General features: G+C 49.5%; 1 protein-coding gene across 4 annotated transcripts in view; it reads right to left on the bottom strand.

Moving 5' to 3' along the window:
• The window catches only part of LOC130206618 (intermembrane lipid transfer protein VPS13B-like), a 401,351-nt gene that overhangs the window by 106,322 nt on the left and 277,707 nt on the right, over window positions 1–17,322 (bottom strand). The window lies entirely within an intron of this gene.

Raw genomic sequence — 17,322 nt, 5'->3', positions numbered from 1 at the left:
TCAAACCAAACCAAGATGCCGCGTTAGAATCGCAGCTTCAAATAAAAATGGAGAGCATCTTTTTTTCTTCTTTCTCTTGTTTGGATCTTGACATTACAGGAAGGCACAAACCAAAAGAACGGGGGCGATGGGAGAGCCACAGAGACGGCTCCGGGGTGTTTTTTTCTAATCCCACCGTTCCGTTGTGTGGCTCTGAAGGGTCCGGGGGGGGGGCCTCCATGCTCGGCTCCGACCTGACGGATGTCGGGAGAGCTCCAGCTGCGTGGCAATAAAAATCGTTCGGTGACAGATAAAAAAAAATCAACTTTGGAGTCGGCTGCCGGGTTTTGTCGTGACGATGGAAACAGGCATCCCTACGCTGCGACCAAAGCGCCGCCATCTTTAAAACTGTGAAATGGGAACGAGGCGACGACATAAAACTATACCGACCGAATAACAAATCACATTTATATCGGACTGACGCTGAAAGAAAGAACTGAAGAAACGAAAAGCACGGAGTGAATTGTTGTAGATGCTGAGAATAAAAACACTTTGTTAACGCGAGTAAAAGTTTCTTTACTCGCGCGAGTTTACTCGCTTGAATAATAGTGGCTTTTCGTGACATTCGCGCCTGAGAGGGGGCGGGGCTTAGAGGGGGCGGAGCTTATCTCCGTGGAAACAGTTATCATCTCCTTCATCCACCATGAAGAACTCACCACTAGTTCTGCTTCATACGTGTTGAGGACGTCCCACAAACGTCTGGACATCTAATGCCCTCGTGTTTGGGTTCATAACATTAATATCATATATTTATATATTTATACATGACATCACCCGTAGGCTCACACAGCTCGGTGACCTTCACCTCTACGTCCGAGTGTCTCTTCCAGCTCCACTAGAGCAGCAGTTAGATTCCCCGACGGCGGAGCAGCTCAACGCCGATTGGCTCTCGCAACTCGGCGTTGAAAAAGTTGAAATATTTAAACTTGAGGCTGACGAGGTGAATTTTCCACGCCGTTCAAATCGCATCGTTCGCGTCCGTACTTTGCTCGAGATCTACTCGCTCCCAAAAAAAAAAAAAAAAAAAAAGGACTCCCTTTCCTTCTCAGAAAGTAAACACGGAGAGAAGAAAGACGGCAGAGAGGTCAGCGTCTTCATCTGTGTCGTATCAAGGAAACGCTCCTCCGATAGCGGCGGGTCTGTCAGGTGCACCGTGGTCGATTAATCATCATCACATCCTCCGACATGTCCGTTATCGAGCCCCCGCCCGTGTTCCCCCTTCATGTTCGCGGCTACGACGTCAGCTTCAATTAGCTACTGCCGGCCTTCTGAAACACAACTGTGATCAATTGGACGAAATAGAGAAGAGACATACGGGGGGGGAAGAGAGCTCTCTCGAAAAAGACCAAAGGTATGTCCCCCGCCCCCCCCCCCCCCCTTCCCATCCCTTCAACCTGCACATGGTTGCCATTACTGCATTGACTCCCCCCCCCTCCCATCTCTACATCGCTCCCTCCCACCCCACGAGATTTTTTACAAAAATGTATATTATTGCTGTGGCGGAGATAGTGTTTCAAGACCTCCAGGCAAACGCTAAACCCACTGGCAGCACATTAGACAGAATACTTGACTTATTAGATATTTCCTATTCTAAACAGTGTCATCAAAGGCAAAGAACAAGAGCCATATACCAAAAAAAAAAAAAAAGCGCTGTTCTGTCCTGTTGGTCCGGGGCTCCTCGTGCATGGGGGGCCGCTATAGGATCGGCTAATAGGGACAGGATGTGTGCACTTCTTTTCTGCACAAATGGACACGATTTGGCACCGGGGAGGGGAGACGAGGCAGGAACGGGGGGGGGGGGGGCCTCGTCTCCACGTGTGTCGTGTTAAGCGGGTACCGAGGTAAGGGTTTTCCACCAAAAAAAAGGTATTCGGAAACGGGGCAAAAATGTCCACGAACGACGAATAAGCTGCCGGGAGACGCGGCGAGTCGACCGGGAGGAGCTGCCAGATTGTTGTTGTTTTTTAACGCTCCTCCGTCTTCCTCCCCGAGCTCGGGCCCGTGCGCACATGCATTTACAATTACAGCAAATACCCCGTTTTCTCTTTAACCGCCACTACTAAGAGAAGTGCCCCCGAAGCAAATTCTTGGGTCTATATTTAGATGTGCTTACAAGTGGAATAAGGGATAATGGGGAACACAACTGGAGGGGGAGAGGGGGAAGAGAGAGGGGGGGAGGGGGGGCGTGGAGTCAAAGAAACAATGAGAATACAGCCGACCACAGCAAACACACACACACACACACACGAGTTGTTCCTCAGAATCAATGCATGCAATCGCAACCATGCAACTTCACACGCGCACGGAGTCGGGGTTTGATCCTCAGCGGCGCTTTTCATAAACGGGATTACTTCGTGAAGCGCTTACGGAAAAAAAATTACATAAAAAGAGCAGGTATACACACAGAGAAATCCATAAACTAACGGCTCAGCGGTCTATATTCTTTAACCTTTGGCCAATTTATTCATTGACAGGGGCAATAAATTCAGAATGCAAACATGCACTCTAGCAGCGGGGCCCGGTCCCAGATGAAATCCACCTCTTCAAACCATTACTTTCTATTATATGATTATATACTGAAGCACTGTTTCCAAATCCCAACGCAATCTCTCTCAGAACTTCGTGATCACGCACACACACACACACACACACACACCATCCAATCATGAGGTCATCCCCTCGAGAGTCTCGAGGCAGAACATTCTGGGAAAAATGGAGGATGATAATCCCCAACGTGTGAAAGCGTGAGTCTCTCCACAAAACGGCGACCGCACGGGAGGCGCACCTGAGTTGAACTCTGACCCCATATTTACAAGAGTCACCACGGAGCAGCTCGGGCCGGAGCGGGGGGGGGCTAATGCGCGGAAGCAAAATGTCACATTGTCCAAATGCAACAGCCGCCCCCCTCCCCTCCCCTCCCCTCGTTTACGGAGTTGGCCGGCCGGTTCGAGAAAAAAAAAACATGACAACATCCCTCTTCACATGCCAAACAGAACATGCGAACACGGCTGATCCTTTCCAGATGAACGAATGAGTGGGTTGCAATTCGGAGTTCAGAGATCAGGGAACGTGAACATGTGGATGTTTTTAGACGGTCTCCAAGAAGTCCGTGGCGGTTGACGGGGCTATAATGTAATAAATAAAGTCAAGGTAACAAAAGGGGGTCCATTACTGCTTTAAAGAGGGCCCATTTAATAGGCACGCATCAAAAGCACCCAAATCGGGAGCAAAGTAAAGCAAAAGACCATTTAAGAAACACAAATTTACTGTGTATTCAGGATGCTCTCAAAAAGATTTAGGAATACACCGCATGAAGCAAATACACCACATGGCAGGATTATGACAACGGGGCCTGGAGAGCGTCTGGTGAAATGTTTGCCGGTGACATAATAGTGGACTGACATCACTCGGAAGTGACGACGGTGTTAATGGCGGCGGAAGGTGAAGCCGGCGCGGTGCATAAAGGGAACTTTAGTGCCGAGTGCAACAGGTCGGCCGTTTGACCCCACGAGGGTCGTCAGAGAGCCAGAAACACATTAGAGACACATTTCTGAACTATATCAAGTTTTTCTTCCACCCCCAAGAAATCACTTCTCATGTATTGTGTTTCCATTTCTTGCTACCCCCCCCCCCCCCCCCCCAGGTTAACCACTCATGGCAGTACATACATACGCCTGTTCTACTAACCCCAGCACATATGACAGTTACTGTTGGGAGAAGACCAGTTGCAACTAGAACGGGCACTCGGTAGAGCGCATACCTTCGCATATCACAAGATTGGGCATTGAATTATGAACATTTTGGCATTAGTTGCATACCAATTGGATAGAAATTGACCGTGCTATGGTAAAAAGAAGATGTTGACCTTTTCATGACCTTGACCTTTGACCCGATTGATCCCAAAATCTAATCAAATGGTCCCCGGATAATAACCAATCATCCCACCAAATTTGATGCGATTCAAGAAGATTTTGACCCTTTCATGACCTTGACCTTGACCTTTGACCCGATCGATCCCAAAATCTAATCAAATGGTCCCCGGATAATAACCAACCATCCCACCAAATTTCATGCGATTCGGTTAAATACTTATTGAGTTATGCGAATAACACGCATACAAATAAATAAATAAATAAATACACAGCGATCAAAACATTACCTTCCGCATTTTCAATGCGAAGGTAATTAGCAGCACGTCGGGCCCTCAATGGCGGGACGGTTTCAGTTGTCTGGTACGGTCAGCTTAGGAGCTCAGGTTCAAATATTGCTTCATGTTGATCACCCCCCCCCCACACACACACACATGTTCTCTTATAGTTCTACAGTCAAATTCCCCCCAAAAACCTGCAAGTTATATTCCTAAATGTCCTTGACAGGAGCATTCAGTGGAGCTCCTAGGAGGCCGGAGGCCTGCATGGAAATTAACTTCTGTATCTTGACTGCATCAGAGTTTACAGGTCGGGCCCCTGCTGTGCTCACCGCTATTGTTTACCGGGGGCCATAAAGCCGAGAAGCAGGCCTCGGAGCTTTTGTGCTGATGGAGGTTAAAAACTTCAAGGCCTCATACCTCATCTTAAACCCCAAAATAATAGCAATAATACTTAACCCGAATGCCACGAAGGCCGCAATTCATCCTCGAGAGGGGGAAGACATTTATAATACGAAGTCACCGCTCTTTGTGCGCCCTAACAGTGGCCACAAAGCGTGGAGAAGGAGGAGAAAAAAGGGGGCATCAAAGGCGGTCATTTAATACAGGCAACTTTGTTCCAATAACAAAGGCAACCTGCTATGCACTCCGGCTGAACCACAACAAAGAGGCAGCGGAAGGTCGCAACCTTGGAGCCTCGCAAAAAAGGATGCAGAGTGCTTTCGGAGGGACTGTCAACTGTACTTTAAACACAGTGGGGCTGTTCTTTAACAAGCTCCCTCCTCCCGGGGGCGAGCAGCACGAGAGACAACCGCCTTTTTCCCTTCTCTCTGTAGTCCATCAACTCGAGTTTAGACTGAATTAGAGAATATTTTCGCTTTTACTTTGCCAGTCACTGTCTTCTTCCCTTGACGCCGCGTGACAGCGTTGATTCACGCATGTTGACGTTCCTTGCGCTCTGGGTCAGCTGGAAGGCCTTCAGGAGGAGAGGCGAGGACCACGCTGGTCTACCTCGAGGAATAGGGTTGGGTAACGACAACCGGTGTCAATGTGGTCCACCCGGACCGAACCGCAATGCACATTTCGGTGCCTGAGCCGATTGAAATTGAAAAAAACAATTATTTTGAACTTCTCTGGTGACTCCGCCCTGTCAGCAGGTTACGATAGCCTCTCATATTTAACTTTGAAAGCGGAGGCGTGCACCGTGTGTGACTGCGTGAGCAAACGTCGATTGCAAGTCTTGCATTCATAAAAGTAGGCCAACAAATAACAACTTAGCCATTATAACCATGTTTGAGCTAGCTCGTAGCTGATATCTGTTTTTTGTCAGCGCGGCCATGATAACGGCTTTTACAGGGAATATGGCCGAAGAGGTTTTTAATGTCCTCATTGTGCTTCTTTTTTCGGTTCAGGCATCGGTATCGTTTTAAAAGCACCGGTATCGTAAAAAACACAAACGATCCCCAACCCTATCGAGGAACGGTCCGTGGAACCTCGAACTGGAACAACAACGGGAAAATTAAACAAAAAGGCAAGATGAGCAGACAAGGAAACGTGAACACAGATGTTTCCAGCTGCTTTTATGATTTGGGAACAAGCCTTCTGCTCAAAAACCAAAAGATTCAAACTGATTTTAAAAAAAAGCAGTATGAAAAAGATGAAAATTGTGAAAAAGGGCGCGTTAATGCGGTCCATGTGGTGGAACTGCAGCAACAAGAAGCCTGGCTCCGGCAGATGTGGAGCCCAAAAGCCTGTTTCACAATTGATTGAACTACAAAAACACAACGTTCTGAACACACCGTTTGTTTGCTCACAAACAAGGCGGACTGCCGTTGCATAGCGGGGGGGCGGAGCTACGACACCACGCTCAACACGTCGAGTTCCTTCCCAGTGCTCGCTGTGGTGGAAATTAATGTTCCGGTACCTTGTGAGAAATCAAAAGTAGTTTAAGCACGGTTGTCTTTATTAGCCATGAGTTAGAACTACAAACGAGTCAAGAAACCTTCACGAACGGAGCAGGAATCTCTGAGCGCCCTAGCAAGACGCTCAGAGATTACTGCTCTCGTTCAGTCCATGTTTTCCGACCTTTATACGTTCTCAGAAGCCCAGTAGAACGATATCAGTGAAATGGAGAGCAATGATAGGACAAGGCGGTCTCGCATTGTTTGTGTTTGTCTTCAGTCCACTGAGATGACCCCAGGACATGTCGGTCATCATTGGGGTCTCGTCCCCCCCACCTTTGGACCTGTCCTAGTTCTTCAGACACATGTACGTAATCGCTATGTCAAAAGGGTTGCACAAGTCATTATATCACAAGAGGACAATGATTAGGATTTCCAAAATGCCATCACGTTGCTCGTGAGCTTTGGCCAACGGAGAATGATTTAAAAGGTCTGATGGGAGACGTTTCGCTTCCGTCACCCGTCGACGGATCCACCGCTCTGAACGAACGAGCCCCGATTGGGATCCGCCTATCGAGAAAAATCCGACGCCCGGGTCAAGGGGGTGACTGCGAGGACACGGCGAGATGTGGCCCCCGCATCGCTGCAATAACACCGGGGCTGTTTGTATAAGCACGACGCGATGTGCTTTGATTAGTCAGCGTTCAGACGACGCCAGGAGACCAATTGTAGATTAACGCCACGAGTGTGTTAGTGAAAACAAACAAAAGAGGGGCGAAAACGGCTCCACCGGCGTGATGTAAGTGTTCAGAAATGATACACAGCCTCACTCTGCTCATCCCACATAATCTCTTTGGCTGGAACCGGATGCTGCCGCTGCGGACTTTTTATCGCCAAACGCGTCCATCACTGACAATAAACACGATTTATGGGGACGTATGGTAAACAAAACGGGGGGGACGGCGGAGACGTTGAAATTCTATGATGGAGTTATTGCGGGGGCTAAAGCTCACCGGAGAGATTCTTGGCAGGAGGAACGCGGCTGATGAATGGATGAATGGCCCCTTTTTACATGTAATACAAAAACATCTCGATTAGAACTCCTTGTCTTACATCCCCTGGACGACTGCAGCCAGACTGAGAACATTTTTTATTTGGTGACTGATTAGAAGTGCGATGAAGGCCAGATGTGGAGAGAGGTGGGATTAGGAGACACGCTGCAACCAGAGTGAAAGTGAGGCACCCTGGGGTCCGTCTTAATTGCTGCGATCCTGGCCTCGAAAAGCAGCGGCGGAGTCATCGGACTTCCTTCACTTTCCATGGGAATGGAGTCGAGAACAACTGGCTCTCATTAGCTGTCACCGTCCCTATTTGGTTTTCAGATTGGTGCCGGGGTAATTTTCTAATCTAATATCCAGGCTCCGGTCTTTACACATGCCAGGAGCGCCTGAGCGAGGTGGGCTCGGCCGGTGACGGCGGCTGTCTGAAAGTGGAGGGGTGTGAAGTGTCTGACTGTGGTCGAACTACTGTGGGAAAGTCTTGTTTGACGATGTGTAAAGCTCTCGGAGCAGCTTTTGTATTCGCAGTTTGACTTTGGATGTCTCCACCGCGGATGCAACCGGGTCGGTACCGGACACCAAAAAGAAATAGCCGGCCCATCCATTGTACCTGGATTTATGAATTGCTTTCCTCAGGAAGCCCACAGGGCTGAACTGTATTTGATTGCATAGAATTAAATTCTAAGAATGTTTTTACTGTCCCCGAGTAATGTCTGAAAAGTATTTTTCATTGTGGTGTAGCCAAAGACAGTTCCTTACAATTAAGTATCTAACTTAACTTACTATTATTGTCGGGCTGTGTACCATCAAGCAATACAATATATTGCCGTACTATAAGCAAGGCAATGTATAGAGATATTTTCTGCATAATATCTGAGTTAAAAAGTTGACGTTGATACGGAAACAGCAGCTATGGAGGTGTAAACGGGACAAACAAATGAACCGCTGCCTGCCACGAGTATTAAAAACCACAGCGTGGTCGGTCAACCGGGTCCTCGGACAATCCGGGATGGAAATCTGAATTTATGATCCGCATATTTAAATGTGGGTGTTGCTACCAGGTACTCCTTTCTGAAGCAATCCCCCCATTTCTGTACGGGTGGAAACCGGAGCACCGAGGAGAAAACTTGGTGAACACGTCCTGCCCAGATTGAACCCAGACGCTTCTAGCTGTGAGTTTCTTTAAGTCTATCGATATTTTCTATGCTGCATAACCAGAATTGGTTCTCAGAGCCTCAAGTCAATGCAAAACTCCTTTCGCTGCGTCCCTGTTTATAGGCCGTGTGTAAAGTGCAGTGTGGCGGCGGCACGCAATGCAGTGAAAACATGCGATCATCGGGTTTCAGCGGCGCGGCCCTCGAGAGCACTCAACCAAGCTTTTCCAACGTAACGTCATTAGCCCTGGCATTATGTTGTCAACAAACAGACAACAAAAGAGAGACTTCAGACTGCATTGTCTTCAGCGCCGGAGCGGAGATGCCTTTCATTAGGTCGTAAAGTGCTCTTCTGAAGCGCCCGTGGCCACGGTCTGGGTTCCCTGCTTTGGTAACGAGGTCGCAGGGGAAACGGCGCGGAGGCGAGGCCGCTTGAGAGCACGACAGGGCGAGAGATGTAGAGGGCGAGACCTCGTTTTAGGTCCCCACCGGGACTAGGGTCCCCATCGGTCTGTGTGCAGTCAGGTCGAAGTCCCCACGGGAAGAGAAGTACAAGCGCACACACACACACACACACACACACGCACGCACACACAGTCGAGAGAGGACACACTAGAAAGCGTGCACACACCGGCCGCATTAAAAAATGAGCATAAAGACACGCGTATAAGGTTGCATGCGAATCTCAAAAGAGCGGCGTGAAGACAGCAACGGCCCTGGACTCGCCGTCTATTTACAGAGCCCGAAATTAGACGAGGAGGATTGAAGTAATCTTCCTTTAATTTCTTTCTGGATGTGCTCCCAGGGCTGAGGGAAGACAAAGTCTCTGATGTGCTCGTACGTTAGGTTCTCAGAAGAGAATGACGCAAGACCCCCCCCCCCCCCCCCACTGTCCCCTCATCTAGGTTAGCGGGGGGAGGACATGGAGGACGCATTGCACAAAGGGGTCAGGAGGACACTGCGGCAGGAGGAGCAGTTTCAGGTGCGATCACGAGGGGACTCAGAGCTGTAACACCTGTCACACATTAAAGCGCAGCACTAAGTCACGTGATTTCTGTTTTTCTGCTTCTGGCTGGAGCGGTTTGCAGAACGCCGCGTCTCAAATGAACACAACGCCGAGACAGGAGACCGGACTTGAGCCGGCGGAGCGGTCCGAGGGCGCGAGGTGCGTGCGATGAGTCGTCTAAACCAACGGGAGCGGCTCCAAGGCAGACAAAACGGAAACAGGCGAGGTGTACGGACTGCGGCCTCCGCCTCGCTGGTTATCCAGAACATCTGAGCGGGGTTTTACAGTCGGGTCATCTGTCGGTGCAAATCCACTGGATTTCATCTGGACTCACGTGCCTCTCACAGGCCTCAAGTTCAGCCAGAGGCAGCACTAGAAACATACACGGAATAATGGTGCTTTGAATATGTACTGAGGATATAATTTGACTTAACCCTCCTGGTACCTTCAAATTTACTAACATCTTTTACCCTTTTTGTCCCCAGCAATTAAAACCTCCAGAAAACGATTAGAATTAATATTGTTTCCCAAGTTTAAGTGTGAGGTACTTTATGTTTGTTTGTTGACTACCTAAATAGCCCTTTAAATATATAACAAAGTTGATATTCCTTCTATGATTTACACAGCGAAAAACAGCCTGGGGTCAAATTGACCCCGAAGAACACCGATGCGTACAAGTTGTCGACAGGACAATGAAAACATATCATCATGTGAATTTTATGTTTTCCCAGTTGTCCCCAATAAATTAGGAAAAGTCATGAAATATGAAGCAAAAAAATGTATGTCAATCATATTTATAGAGACGTTAAACATTGACTGGGGTCAAATTGACCCCAAAGGTAGTAGGAGGGTTAAAGGAATATCTGAAACTGAAAGATCTTGTGTAATTAACTAGGTGGTAAATGGACTTTTCTAGTCTTCCAACCATTCAAAGCTCAAACACTACTTTTCTTTATTCGCCCAAACACTGGTGGGAGGGGCTAAGGTTGCACCTGCACACCAGTAACTAACATTCACACACAGTAGAACGCCTACGGGAGGATTTTGGGGTTAAGTGCCTTGCCCAAGGCCACGTGGACGAGCGAAGGTGAGAAGCATTTTAAAGATATTAATCAGCCATAAAAATATACAACATATTTGTTTCATTTCTTTTGGTAAACTGCTTTAAGACAAGAAATAAAAAGAAGAAAAAAGTTTAAATGAATATATGATTAATGAATGCAACCCAAACGATGTTTTACACGTTAAAAACACTAAAATAAAAAATAAATTAAAAAGACTGAAAAATTATAAGCAACATGCATATTTTTAAAAAGATATTTCATGTGACGGCCACAACGCTTTGAGCTGATATTGAACAATTTTTACCCCAAAAATAGATAATAAATAACAAGACAGTCAATATACAGGTAATTTATATTTAGTGTATTTATTTATTGTTTCGTCAATTGAATTCCTCTTTAAAATATATTTGTGGGTGTTTTAGTTGCTTTTGTGCTTGTCATCGTCGTTGTCGGTATAAAACATGTGCCAGGAAGTAAACAAACAAAAACTATTTGAAATATATAGTTAAAAAGAAATGTTATTTTCTCAATAAACGTTTTTTCTCATCGTGAAAAATACCCGTCACGATGTTCCAGAGCTTGTTTATCTCAACCATGAGCCAAACAAAGTCTGTTTACGAGAATGAAACAGAAACTTCAGCCGACACTCACGTTGAAGAAGCTGAACATGTTAAAAAAAAAAGACAAATAATGACTCATCTCTCAACATTGTTGTTCATTATTTTACAATAATGCGACCTGGATAATTTAGTAGCACGCACGCACGCACGCACGCACGCACGCACGCACGCACGCACGCACGCACGCACGCACACACACACACACACACACACACACACACACACACACACACACGCACGCACGCACGCACGCAACAACAAGTTATGTGTGTGATACATTATGTATCACACACATAACGTTGTTGTTGTGGTAGTTACTACGATGTACACCGAGAGAGAAAGTTGAACACACACACACTCTCACACACACACTCTCACACACACACACTCACTCGCTTACTCATGCACACACACACACACACACTCTCACACACACATACACACACACACACTCACTCGCTTACTCATGCACACACACACACACACACAAACTCACTCACTCGCTTACTCATGCACACACACACACTCACTAATGCACACACACACTCACACTCTCACACACACACACATACTCACTCGCTTACCCATGCACACACACACACACTCTCACACACACATTCTCACACACACACACTCACTCACTCGCTTACTCATGCACACACACACACTCACTAATGCACACACACACTCACACTCATACACTCACTCACTCGCTTACTCATGCACACACACACACTCACTAATGCACACACACACTCACACTCTCACACATACATACACTCACTCACTCATGCACACACACACACTCACTAATGCACACACACACTCACACTCTCACACATACACTCACTCACTCGCTTACTCATGCACACACACACACTCACTAATGCACACACACACTCACACTCTCACACATACACTCACTCACTCGCTTACTCATGCACACACACACACACACACACACAAACTCACTCACTCGCTTACTCATGCACACACACACACTCACTAATGCACACACACACTCACACTCTCTCACACACATACACTCACTAATGCACAGGTTCTTAAGACGCCATCCTCGTCCCAGAGAACCCGATCCTCTCCCTCACCTGTTGTTCTAGGTGGAGTCTTGCTTATACAGGTGTAGTCTCCACCTCCCCGGGTAGTGTGTGCTCATGTGTGTGTGCTCATGTGTGTGTGTGTTCATGTGTGTGTGCTCATGTGTGTGTGCTCATGTGTGCTCATGTGTGCTCATGTGTGTGTGCTCATGTGTGTGTGCTCATGTGTGTGTGTTCATGTGTGTGTGCTCATGTGTGTGTGTGTTCATGTGTGTGTGTTCATGTGTGTGTGCTCATGTGTGCTCATGTGTGTGTGCTCATGTGTGTGTGTTCATGTGTGTGTGCTCATGTGTGTGTGTTCATGTGTGTGTGCTCATGTGTGTGTGCTCATGTGTGTGTGCTCATGTGTGCTCATGTGTGTGTGCTCTCGCTGGCCCCTCGGTGTGCCCCGCTCTTACCGGTCCCCTGGGTGTGTGACCCGGTTCCCCCCGCGGGCGAGTGAGAAAGGGTAGACGGAGGGGGGGTGGCACTCCTGACTCCTCCTCACCTGAGTCGACACTCGATCCCCCCGGGTTCACGGCGGCCCCCCAACTGCCTCTCCCCTCAAAGGCGCCGTTTGTTACTCCCTCCTCCTGCCTTAACAGAACCCAGAACCCAGACACCCCCCCCCCCCCCAAGTGATTTTTATCTGGAGTTTTCACGCCAATTTCGCCAAAACCGATTGAGGGGGAGAGCAAATTCAGCTGCTACTGATCTCAAATAGATTGAGTTTCCCCCAAAAAAAGTGTGTGGGGGGGCAGGCAGCATTTAAGAATGTGCCACGGTCGCCATGCTTTGAGGAGAGGGTCGGAGATTTTGGAGATGCTGGGGGGTGGAGAGGGGGGGGGGGCTGGACAGCCAAGGTGAGTTGTTATGACTGGCTGTCAATTAGCGGGCTGATTCACACACAGGAGGGTCAGTGAGACCCGGACAGAAAAAGGAGAGAGAGAGAGAGAAGAAATGATACGTTTTCATAACAAAAAGAAAGGGGCAGCGAGATGAACACTGGCTCCGTGAACATGTGTGTTTAAGATAAGCCCGAGACAAGCGACGCAAAGGCAGCCGCGGTGGAAACGGAGAAGCGTTATTTATTATCTCTGCTGCAGCAACAGGGCGGGAAAACAAAAAGGAAAAACAAGCGGCGAGGCCGGATGGGAAGAGGTCGGGGAGAAAAGGGATCCGAACCCTCAGAGAGGGTTAATAGCCGGGGGCCGGCCCCCGGGTTCAGACACGACCTCTGATGGAGAAAGAGAAAAAAGCGCTCAGCTCCCACATTTACCGAGCGATGCTTTACAGGGAGGAGCCAAAGAATCAAACAAACACGGACCGGCCTCCTCTCTCTCTCCCTCTCCATCCCTCTCCCTCTCTCCCTCTCTCTCTCTCTTCTGTCTCCACTCTCTCTCTCCTCTGTCTCCTCTCTCTCTTCTGTCTCCCCTCTCTCTCTCTCCTCTCTCTCTTCTGTCTCCCCTCTCTCTCTCTCTCTCTTCTGTCTCCTCTCTCTCTTCTGTCTCCTCTCTCTCCTCTCTCTCTTCTGTCTCCCCTCTCTCTCTCTCTCTCTCTTCTGTCTCCCCTCTCTCTCTCTCTCCCCTCTCTCTCTTCTGTCTCCACTCTCTCTCTCTACTCTCTCTCTTCTGTCTCCACTCTCTCTCTCCTCTGTCTCCCCTCTCTCTCTCTTCTCTCTCGCTCTCTCCTCTCTCTCTTCTCTCTCCTCTGTCTCCCCTCTCTCTCTCTCTCCTCTCTCTCGCTCTCTCTTCTGTCTCCTCTCTCTCGGCCGTTCCTTCTTCTTCTTTTCTCCCCACGCTCCTTCAGGGAGTGTTTCTCTGGTGTCTCCGTGTTGCTGTTGGCCCGGCGGAGCGAGCGAAGGCTCCCCAGACACCTCACTGTCCAGGAGAAAGACGGCCGAGGCCCGAGGGTTTGGAGGTTCGAAGGTTCTCAAAAGCAAAAAACGAGACGGTACGAAACACTCATGGCGGAGCGGGAAGGAGCGGCCTTTGGAAACGCTCTTCGCTTCTTGAACGCGCGCGGGCCCCCGGGTCGACTCCCCGAGCCAGAGCCCGTCAACAAACGCCGCGGCCTGGATAAGCCGTCCGCTCGCCACTCCTACGCGAACCGCGGCGGAGCGGTGTCACGCAACGGGGGAGGGGAGAGGTCACACCGGCTGCTCTTCTCCCACAGTGAAGGATTCTGGGTCGGGGTGCGGGGAGCTCCACGTCTACGGGGTTCTGTGAAACCAGTGAGGTCATCGGCATGCGAGACCAACTGAACACGAGATTCCTCATCGGCTTCCAATGCAGAAGAAAATCTAAAGTAAATTTAAAGTAACCTCATGACGACCACCTGCACTTCTTACACACATAACTTAGTTTACAATGTTGTAATGATCTTCCAAAATCTATGAAACAATAAAAAACTCACTTTTCGAAGGCTTTCCACATATCAAACTGTGTGTGAGCGCGTCTGTGTGCATGATGGGCTCCAGTGGAGCCCCGCCTCCTCCCCACTAATAACCCAAAGCTGCCGTCCAAACCCACGAGAAACCCAACCGGCTCCCGACCGGCCCGCTCCCCGCTGGGAATCGGGCCGCTCGGGGGGGGGCCGGTCTTGGCCGGGCCGCCGAACCCACGGCGTGCGCGTCGGTCCGGGCGTCGGGGGCGAGCGCAGGCCGTGTGACGACACACTAATGCCATAATCTACACGCCGTCGCATCCCATCCGTCTCCGGAGGAGGAGGAGGAGGAGGAGGAGGAGGAGCAGCCCTCTCCATCCTCCGCCAGCTGAAGCTACTCTAACACTGTGGGTGGGTGATGGAGATAGACGAGAGGAGGGGGGGAATAGAAGAGGAAGGGAGAGAGGAAGAGTAGAGATAAGATGGGTAATGGGTGATTGGATGCCCCCCCCCCCCACCCCCATGTGTGTTTACTAAAAAAACTCTAATTCAGAGTTTCCTGTGGGCCTGATACCTCAGTCCTGAACGTGGGTGCTGCCTTCGTGTGTGTGTGTGTGTGTGTGTGTGTGCACTGGCATCAGTGTGTGTGTGTTGGAGGAAGTCTAAAGCCCTGTTTCCCATGCGTGTAATCATCCCAGGATGAGGCGGAGGATGAAGCCGAGCGGGACTTCCCCTGCACCAGAGGGTATTTTCCTCTCACACTGTGGTACGAGCACATGGCTGACCCGGGCTGCCTCCGCGGGTGTGTACGTGTGTGTGTGTGTGTGTGTGTGTGTGTGTTTGAGAGAGAGAGAGAGAGAGAGACAGGGATGAACCAATATGGGATGAGGGAGAAGCTCTATTCTGGCTTCTCACCAGTTTGGTGGGACATCACTAAAATACTTTCGGGAGCTTGTCATTGCGGCGGCCGCGAGAGGTTTGCTCTCTGCAATCAGCTCGGAGGGACGGGCGGCGAGGAGGAGGAGGCGGGCGCCGTGGCGATGAAGATCTGCTCGCTCCTCCGCACGTAGAAAGTCCCTGACTTCGGCGCAGACGCACCGAAACGAGCCGCTCGGTCGCATGAGAGGCTGCAGGTCGGACAATGTGGAGGCCATGTGTGTGTGAGTGTGTGTGTGTTTCTCTCGTGTCGTCGTGGTGACCGTGCCCGAGGACAGAGATAAGTCCCGTCCTCGGGGGCACCGCCACGAGAACTCGTATACACGCCCTTCTTCTCGCACACACACACACATGGTGTCCACATTGTCGCCATGGCCACGCCATGTTACCCCCCCCCCCCCCCCGACTGTGGGACCTCCTGCTGCTGGAAGCTGCCGGCTCTCAGCGTCTCTTTATCACCAATAACATCCGGCGAAGAAGACACAAGCGATGAGGTCACGCTGGAACCTGGTGGATCAACATCCTGAAGCTCTAGATGTGTCAACGAAGACGAGGGCGATGAAGATGAAGAGGAGAGAAACAATGTTGGAGAGAGTCTTTATGCATGCAGAGGGCAACACACACATAAACACACACATGTATACTGTACACAAACATGCACATGCACGCACACACAAACGCACACACACTCACTCACTAATGCACACTCACACAAACACACACACACACACACACACACACACACACACACACACACACACACACACACACACACACACACACACACACACACACACACACACACACACACACACACACACACACACACACACACGTGGCCCTCCTCCTCCCGGCCAGGGAACAAAAAGCCTCTGCAAAACAAATTCATTAACCGACAATAAAACGCAGCTGTGAGGCCGATGGGAACCGTTTGAAATCAGCGGGATCACCGAGGAGAACAGCGTCTCAGAGAGGAGGAGGAGGAGGAGGGAAGAAGAGAGTGTGAGCAATGTTTAATTTAAACTCCCCCCCCCCTCCCTGTGATCCAGGACCTGTTTCCAGCGGATCCTTTGAACAGGTTGTTTAAACCAAGGACAAACAAAACTGTCAAATACTATAAATATCATTACGGAAGTCGGGTTTGGAAAAATAAAAGATACAACAACAAAAATCACAGAATCCAGACTGAGATGTGTGTGTAAACGGGGAATGGAAATACATCTCAACTTATTTATTTATTAGTTTCTGTAAGCTGTTAGCGGTGGGGGGGGGGGGGCATCCGTTTGATTTCTAGCGACATCAAAAAAGGTTTCACCTGTTCCAAACTCGTACTCCAAACAGTGTCACCACGCACACACACACACACACACACACAGACACACAGACACACACACAACTAGATAGACCTCGATGGAGGGCTGTGTGTGTGTGGGGGGGGGGGGGGAGAGGAGCAGTTCCCTCTCCACACCACTAGAGGGCTCTGCAGCTTGCAGAATGAGACCCCCCCCCCCCCCTCTCCGGGGCCCAGCAGCCGGACGCCAAAGAGGCTGACGACACCGAGAGACGGACGGAGGGACACGAGAGTTCTACAGGCGGCGTCCAAAGAGGAGCCGAAGCCAGAGCACACACTAACACACACACACACACACACACACACACACACACACACACACACACACACACACACACACACACACACACACACACACACACATTGTCTTCAGAGTAACCTCCGTGCTCCTGCAGCTGCACAGCGAGGTGGAGACACACACGGACTGACCTCAGCGTTAATGGTGCTGTTACGCTCAGTAATGTCCCCCCCCCCCCCCCTCCCGCCACGACGAGTACGGAACATGGGATAATGCACCTGAAATGAATACGGCGTAATAAAAGTTGGTAAAAAAACACACACAAA

The sequence above is a fragment of the Pseudoliparis swirei genome, chromosome 16 (genome assembly GCF_029220125.1).
Source record: "Pseudoliparis swirei isolate HS2019 ecotype Mariana Trench chromosome 16, NWPU_hadal_v1, whole genome shotgun sequence".
NCBI classification, from domain to species: Eukaryota; Metazoa; Chordata; class Actinopteri; order Perciformes; family Liparidae; genus Pseudoliparis; species Pseudoliparis swirei.
This window is presented reverse-complemented; position numbering and strand designations above follow the sequence as displayed.